The sequence below is a fragment of the Ascaphus truei genome, chromosome 6 (genome assembly GCF_040206685.1).
Source record: "Ascaphus truei isolate aAscTru1 chromosome 6, aAscTru1.hap1, whole genome shotgun sequence".
NCBI lineage: Eukaryota > Metazoa > Chordata > Amphibia > Anura > Ascaphidae > Ascaphus > Ascaphus truei.
The window spans coordinates 86,431,697-86,440,991 of record NC_134488.1 but is presented as its reverse complement, the minus strand read 5'-3'; positions in this window follow the sequence as shown (position 1 = coordinate 86,440,991).

Sequence of the window (9,295 nt, the reverse complement as noted above, 5' to 3'; positions counted from 1 at the left end):
TGGCCTATGCAAGTAGAAGTTTGATTACCAGTGAAAACAAACTATCCAGTTCACAAATTGGAGTTCCTCGCCCTCAAATGGGCCATATCTGAAAAACTACATGACTACCTATATGGGGTCACCTTCGAGGTCCGAACAGACAACAATCCGCTGACCTATGTACAAACCACGGCCAAGTTAGATGCGACCGGTCAAAGGTGGTTGGCCACCCTCGCCAATTACCAGTTTTCTTTGAAATATAAGCCTGGACCTCTCAATATAGGAGCCGATGCTCTATCAAGGAGATCGGGACTGGGTGAGACCGCCGACGATGGTCCTTGGGAAGAAATTCCGGGGCCAGGAATGAGAGCTATGTGTTCCACTGCTGCTATTGTAAACGATCGAGTGGCATTCTCTGAGCTACGAGTAGCGGATTCTTTAGGGTGTCGACCTCAAGCCCTTCCAGAAGCTTACTGCCACCCCGATGGCATGGGTCTAACCCAAAACGTTATCTTCACTTGGAAGGAACTGGTACTAGCACAGACACATGATCCTGCGGCTAAGGCTGTCCGAGAGGCTCTACACAAAAATGTTCTTCACTGGTGAAACGGGCTCCTCCCTATGATGTGAGCCTCCTCATGAGAGAATGGGATAAGTTTGAGATGGATAACGGCCTACTCTATAGGGTTGTTCAATTCCACAATCATCCTGACCGTCGACAACTATTTCTACCCCGGCGTATGCAAGGTCCCGTTTTAAGATCACTACATGATGATCATGGACATTTGGGGGTGGGTAAGACCTTGGGTTTAGTGCGAGACCAGTTCTTCTGGCCTAGAATGCGGGATTCAATTGAACAACACTCCAGGAAATGTCTACGGTGCATTCATAGGAAGACACTTCCCACCCGCGCTGCCCCAATGGGCCATCTCAAAAGCTCCGGGCCTATGGATTTAGTATGTATGGACTTTTTGTACATAGAGCCGGATTCAAAAGGTATAGGAAATGTGCTAGTAGTGCCAGATCACTACACTCGATACGCTCAAGCCTTTCCCACGAAAGACCAGAAGGCTACCACAGTGGCTAAAGTGCTGTGGGAGAAGTATTTTGTGCATTATGGTCTGCCCAGCAGGATGCACTCAGACCAGGGACGAGATTTCGAGAGCAAGCTGATCAAAAAGTTGCTAACACTGTTGAATATTCAGAAGTCAAGGACTACTCCCTACCATCCAGAGGGAGATGCGCTCCCTGAAAGATTTAATCGGACATTGCTGGACATGCTAGGCACTCTGAAAGATTTCCAAAAAGGAGAACGGAGTAAACATGTGGAGGCCTTGGTGCATGCCTACAATTGCACTAGGCACGAGTCCACAGGGTACACCCCATACTTCATGATGTTCGGGAGAGAAGCCAGACTGCCAATCGACATCGATATGTGCAGAGACTCCAGGACAGTCTGCACCATGCCTATCAGTTAGCCGAAAGAGCCACCGCTAGACTGAATACCAATAACAAAAGGAGGTACGACCACAAATTACGCTATCGAGAGCTCCAACCGGGAGACGCAGTTCTCCTACGCAACTTCGGGATTCCCGGCAAGCATAAGTTAGCTAATCGCTGGAGAGAGGGACCTTTCCAAGTAGAGTCCCAAATGCCGGGCCTCCCTATCTATCGCATACGTGATGTGAATGGCAGGGTAAAGGTCTGGCACCGAAACCACTTGTTACCTATCCCACAACTGGGAGAAAGTGAACCCGAAACAGAAACAGTAGTAAACGACAGGGAGCCTGAAGAGTTTACCGAGAATTCAGGATCCACAGATGAAATGATTCAAGATCCTTTGGAGGGAACATCCAACAGAGATTGGTGGGCACCTCCCGAAGGAGCAACGGGTAATGGGCCTGCTATTCAAGTGCCATCATCAGGAAATTCACCAAGTAACCAACCGTTACATCCTACCACTCTGAGTTTTGTGCCTCAAAGAGACAATGTTCAGTTACAAAGAGACTTTTCCCAAACTGGTTCACCCTCTGCCAGACAGTCTAGGCCTCAAGCCTACGATGGTCTCTCTCAAGATGAAGAAATGGAGACTGAGACTCGCAGGAGTAAGAGAGTGAGACGCCCTCCCACTAGAGTGGCTTATGATTCATTAGGGGCACCTCACTATGAGTCTCAGCAGCAAGCTAAAGCCAAGCTAGCCTCAGTTATAAATATGTTTGTTGAAATGTACAACATACAGAACACCTACAAGCTCAAATTGAACCCCCAAAATACCCACAACATATATATAAGCATATAAGTTTCACAGAGGAGTGCTACTGAGCATGGCAATATATATTTAAAACCAGAGACATAACATAAAACACAGACAAAGCTCAGTGCACATCCAGAAAAACTTATATACGGTACAGTGCCTAAAAATACATGTATAAATAACTAATAAATAAAATGGTCTTTTAGTTTGAAATGTACAATCTCGTTTAGAGTAATCGTTAAGTTGTATTTTAACACTGTATTTTTATTTTATAATATTGTTATGCATGGGTTAGTTCAAGCGGGGACGTTGATGTTTTCACCAGGGGGAGGATTTAGCCAGGTACCCTCCGGTCTCCCCGTGCTCCCGGTTTCCCCCACTCTTCTTACCATCAGAGATGTGCGGCAGGGTGACGGAGTCGCTGGCGGTTCCTTCCGCAGGTGCCGCCATGTTGGTGTATGCGCGCGCACGCGCAGCGAGGTTGCGCATGAGCAGGGCAACTCCGCAGCGGCCATTTCAGGGGGCGCACGAGTGCAAGCTGCAGAGCGGCAGCCATTAGAGGGAGAGCATGAGGCTCCCTATGTTAAAGGCTGCAGATAGAACTACAATCCCCATGATGCTCAGGGGCAGTGACACCACCTGACACCAGGGAGCCAGTAGGGCTGCAGGATTCTGCTGGAATAGCAGGAAAGACTACTGCATGCTGGAACAGGAAGCAGTCAGTGAAGACCAGGAGCCTGAAGCTGCAGGTTAGATCCAAAGAGCAGTGCTCCAAGGATTAGGCCAGAAGTAAATCTTCAGGGCCCAGTTAGTTCCCTGAGTCACTGTAGAGAAGTAACTGTATTGTGTAGGGAACTGCCTTAAGACAGGGATTCGTTCACTGTACTCCTAGTGAGAAAGATGTTGCAGGACAGTGCCTGACTGTCAGTACAGCGTGTAGCAGGAAGAGACTCTGATTGCATAACAGAGACTGTTTGCAAAAGGATAATCCTTCTGGGAATCCCTCCCCTGTGGAGTCAGCTTGTGCATTCATTTCTGCAGAGAGCAGTGCAGTGCTACGTGGGATCATGTTGCGGTATTGCAGACTCATCAAGGATTCTCCTTGTTAGGACCATAACCAGGAAGGTATTATATTAAAGTGCACCAACGGGCCCCAACACAGGGAAGCGCTGTCCCTCACACACACACTCCAATCTATAGCTGGTGGACACTAAGAGGTTAAGTGCCCTGGCACATTGGTACACCAAGGACTAGGGTGATATAAAGACTGACACTAAAGTGGTGCAACCATTTACATGTGTGGGGTGATGTGATGATACTCATGCAGGGGAATGTCATGCTGTTTATGTATGAAACGTTATGCAAGGGTTATTATTATTATGCTAAGTAAATACTGTTTTATCCAACTGCGTGTGGTTACTGTATATGTTGGTTCTGATAAGGGAACACTCCCACCAAGTTGGGATCCCTCATCAGTGGAGGCGCAGCACCCAGTGTAAGTATACCCCAGGCTCCCAGTGGCAGAGGCTCAGGCCTCTTGTTAGCCTCGCGGGTGACAGCAGCATCAGTAGTTACCATACCCCAGGGTACAAGCGCTACATATAGATTAGATGATATTGTAGTTATCACTATACCCTATTAAAGGCTGTATGGAATCTACCATCTTCTCACTATAATAGAGGTATATATCTCTTACAGCAAGCTACGATAGAGCCAGCAGCACCATGTGTGCTGTCTAGAAAACAGCTTTTGCATGGTAGCTTAGACATTTCAATATTATCCCACACCACATTACTGCTGAACATTTTGTGTCATTCCCTATATCACCTATGCAAGTGATTGATACACAAGCCTTGAGTGGAGGGCCAACTTGCAGGCAGAATGTTTTGTCAGAGTTTGAGCTATTGATATGCAATATAGACAATATCATGTGACTTATTTAATCTGGTAAATATACATGAGATACTTGATCATTGCTTGACCTAAGGAGTTCATAGAAGACTCCAGTTACAATCAAGATTTAACTAAGTGATGGTTATATATTGAACATTTATATGGCAGTTGAGAATCTATGTTGTATAGATTAGATGGTATTGTAATTATCACTACGCCTTATTAAAGGCTGTATGGAATCTTCCATCTTCTCACTATAATATAGGTATATATCTCTTACAGCAAGCTACGATAGAGCCAGCAGCCACGTGTTATTTTTAATATTGATATTTTATTTAACTTATCACTTTTTCACCTCATATTATCACATATGAATTAAAAATATATAAAAATTAATTAGCCTGGAGTGCACCATGTTAATGTACTTTCTGTAGAGGACTTGCTGCTATAATATTAACCAATCCTCTAATTTGTAAAGATTTACAGTAGTTTGCAGTTCTTACACAGTTCTTACACAAATGTTTACATGCGCAACATTATCATATCTGAAATTAACAGTAAGCAAAACATTTTTTAATTTTCAGAAATCTGCAGAGTCAGGCTACCTGAAATGTTGGTGTTACCCTTCCCTGCAGTTCTCTAGCCCAGCGGTGCGCAAACTGGGGGGCGAGACTGCCGGCGGGGTGGGGCGCGGGGTTTACAGAGGCCCTGCGCGCATCCCTAAGGCACTTAAATTAAGTGCCGGGGGAGCTGCAGGGCCTCTGTAAACCTTTACTTACCTAAGCTCCGGCGGCTTCCTTCCTGCGTCACCATGGCAACGCGGCGTCAAAATGACGCCTCGAGGTCATGTGACGTCACGTTGCTATGGAAACGTGACGTCATGATGCCGGAGCGCAGGTAAATGGGGATTAGGGGGGGGGCGCGGGACTGAGGAGACCGCCGGCAGGGGGGAGCAGGGAAAAAAGTTTGCGCCCCTCTGCTCTAGCCCACAGAAGGGTCTTACCCTGTATTACAGGTCTTTCCATAACCCAGATCCAGAAATCTCTGTTAACCATAACTATGTTATCAAAATCAGTACCAGACGTTATGTTCCCTGAGGTTAACGCAAATCCACAAAGCTAATTATATGCAAAAACAACGGCGGCCATTAGTTATCTCATTAGAATGGGCGTAACAGCATGTTAAGTTAGCACTGCCTTGCATTAGCGTAACGTAACTCGCGTTGTGCCTGTCTTGAGGGAGCAAGCAGCACTTATAATTGGCTGAGGTTAGTCAGCCTTTCACAAAGTGTTATTGGGTTGACAAGTCTATAAGTCACCTTAGGAATGGGGTGTGGTGTCAGACCCAGCAGAGGATGTGTGGGTTCAACTTCTGATCCTGTTATTCAGAGCAACAGCTCTAGCAGTGTGAGCTAAACCAGCTTATATGTTGCAGTGCATACTGTCTACTAACAGCATACCTCCAAGGGATATTGTAAGAGATGTGTGCAGAGGTACATTTAATGGAGACCGATTAGGATGAAATTATATCTTGGCTTTATTTCGCCTGTTCCTTTAACAAGGAAAAACATACAAAAACAAACAAAATACAGGCCTACTCCACTTTGGAGAATAACTAAACCTTTACTCCAGCCCTTTCTAACTGGGTGGGTAACGAAGCTGGTTATCACCCTAAATATATATATATATACAGTATGTATGTATGTATATATATATACATACATATATATTGTGACATAGTCCAAAGATGTTAGGCAGCTTTCTGCCCCGTTTTAGGGCAGAAAGTGCAGGAATAGTAAAAAATGATCCATTCCACAGCTTCACATTAATTTTTATGTTATACGAGTGGACTATGTCACTTAACTTTGCAAATAAGCTAGTGTAGTTATGCTATATTAGGCCTCTAGAATAAGCATTTTGAAATATTGCAATGTTATTTTTTCTCTTCTTTGAAAATGTAGCTAAACTACAAATTAATATACAGGGTTGATGGCCCTTAAGATTACAAGGCTGTAGTTTAAAAAAAAAAAAATATTGGTAGCTTACAATATAGGAAAAAATGCCCTTTTTGGTTGGTAAATATATAATGAGGTTCATATTCTAAAGTAGAAAAACCCAGGGAGGTAATAGAAACTGTCTGGTTTTGTGAGTGTATTTAGCATATCTTGGGTTATAAGAATGTGTGCTAGACATTTATTTTTCAAAATAGTTCCCTAATAGAGAGCAACAAAGTATGTTTGCCAAGTATAGTCTCTTATGACGAAAACTATTGTCCATAATTGGCGTGGGGAAAAAAAAAAAAGTTAATATTCGTGTCGTGAATGTTTAATATTGTACTGGGGAGTTAGCTCAAGTATTTCAGGTAGGACGCTCACCCCAGTAAGATCCATGGCCGCTCACCCCAGTAGGTGTGAGCTGGGGAGGGGGATATGTGACATTGTCCAAAGATGTTACGCAGCTTTCTGCCCCGTTTTAGGTCAGAAAGTGCAGGAATAGTTAAAAATGATCCATTCCACAGCTTCACATTAACTCAGGCTGCTGGATGGAAAATCCAGACCACAGATTACAATGTGTCTAGTTCTCCCTCACCTGCTTTCCTAATCACTAGCACAGGTATTTAGAGCAGAGAGGTTTGCATTTCAGTCTCTCTCCTTAGAGCCTGGAGGCTGGGGGTATCGCTGCTCCCCTGTATCCAGTTTCGGGGTGGACGGCCCCTCCAAGTATCACAGTACCAGAGGATTTGCCTGGACACTTGGGACTGTGTTCCCACCACGATCAGATAAGACAAAACAAATGTTTATTGCTGTTGCTAAAAGACTGTGCTGTATCTAGTGACCCTAAATGAGAGGGTATTGTTTTAAGCTGGGGAACCAGGTTAGTTGGCCCAGCCGCAGTTAGAGGCTGATTCTGATGTGTAGTTAGATCCCTGAAAGGGATAGGATTTCTTTATATGATTTGTTTTTTTATTTCTTAAAAGTGACACTGTGTGAAATGCTATAACACTGATATGAGTAAACCCCTGAATGAAAATATCTGAGTGCCTCTAACCTACACATGTTAAAGCTGCAGTACCTTACTGGGATGAAAATAAAGCAGGCAGAAGCCTGAGTTAAGCAATGTAATACTTTGCATGATCCTGTTTTTTGTATAAATAACTCTAGAAGACTGTGTCGGGAAGAACCCAGACAGACGTCAGTGCTACAAAAGAGGGGCGTTTGTCACAATATATATATATGTAACCCATATTCCCCCCCCCCTAGACTCATCTGACATATCTAGGGTGTGTGAGGGTGGATTACATGTACTGGGTGGTGAATACCTGCGTGGAACAGGAGGGCCTGAGTCTCCCGCGATGGTGTGGGGGATAACAGGACCAGGCTTCTGGGGTATTAGCCTCCATTCTTTTAGTGGTGGTGCAGCGCCTCCATCTTCTATACCTTCCCAGGGATGTGGTGTAGGACCTGTATAGAAGAGCCGACCCTGGTCCCAGGGTGAAATGCCCGAATCACACAACAGTCTTTGTGGTTAAAAGATAAAGTCTCTCTTTATTGTTCCGAGCCATGCTTGGAAATAGCAGCAGCCCGCAGCTACAACAACAACAGCAAGCTCCTCAGCCTCACAACTCTCCCCTCGGTACAGTCCTTTCCTCCTCTCCTTCCCTCCAAGTATGCTCTCCGTCAGGATGGACTGTGCTGGGGCCTCAATACCCCGCTGCCCACCTCAGAGGATATCCTCTGGGCGGGGATGGATTCTCCCCATCACCCTTGCCTCGGGGTGAAGGGCATTGGTCCCACCTGAGCTTGACTCGCTCTCCAGATGTAATGGCCCAGCTCTCTCTCTCTTGATAGCTCCCAGGACGGAGCTTGTCTATCACTCCAACTCCTTGGACAGACCAGCTCTAGAGCCGGGTGAGAACAGACAGACTGTCACTTACAGGACTTGGCTGCTAAATAGTCTCGGCCCCACCTCTTATGATGTCAGCAAGACCTCCCCTCTGGCTCACGACTGCAGCAGAGTCCGAGGCCTGCATCTATCACGCAAGGTAGGGCATGAAGGGGAAAACCCATGATTACTACTGGCGCCTGGTCTTAACAGGACTTACCACAGTAGAAGGAAGATAGGTATAGCCCGTGCTGTTTACAGGGGGCTACATATATATATATATATATATATATACACACACACACACACACACACACACACATGTCCAACAAGAAAGTCTCATCTGTTTCTGTTGTTGTAGCTGTAGGGGAAGGCCTCTCTGTTCTCCTGGGTCAGCATCCCTGTGTGCTATGTCACTGTAAGGATTCTGCTCAATCCGTGCTGGGTTTTCACTGTGGTCCGGGTTTTCTGTCTCTCCTGCCCTTTCTGCTCTCTGTGGCCATTTTGGGTACTGGCAGCCTGCTTTATTAGACTGCAGTTACCATAGGGAGTCGCCGAGCAAAGTTCTGTGTGTTTGCAGCTCCTGTCGGTCTTTGCAGTTACGCCTTACCCTCTTGCCATTTTGAATTCCTGTTGCTGACCCCGGACCGTGATCCTGACCTCGCTGCCTTCCGCCTGCCCTGACCTCCGCTTGCCTCCTCGACTTTGCACCTCTGTCACCAGCCCTGTGTAAGGATCCGTGATACTTGGCGGTGCAACAACAACTCACTGCAGCCCGGTCAAGCACTCCCACGGATCCTCTGCCCACATAATCCCCCATGGCGGTGCAGCGGCTACCCGCCTGCCTAGGTGCGCGTGAGTCCCACGTCAACTTACACACCAGCCCTGCTGGTTCCGCTCCTGGGCTCTGCCCACGGCGTGACGTCACGGGCACGCGGCGGGCGCATACCTCCAAACAAATCCTGGCTTCTGCTCATCACTCCACTCCTGCGCTGGACTCCCCCTCTGCCTATTACAACATTCGATACTGGTAACTCCGCTGCCTGCAGCCTTTCCATTGGTGCTGTTGTGCTATATAATGCTCATCTCTCCCATCACACGTTGGCTGAGCATAGTCATTGTTACGCTGTTCTCATCGCCTCCCAAGTCCAGTCTTGTCTTGTCTCTTAGTTGCTGTCTTCTGTTACCGACCAGGCTTGCCTTTGGACTCCGCTCTTCCGTACTCCTTACCCTGGCTATATACGATGACCCGCTTCTCTCCAACCCCGACCTCGGCACATGCACCATG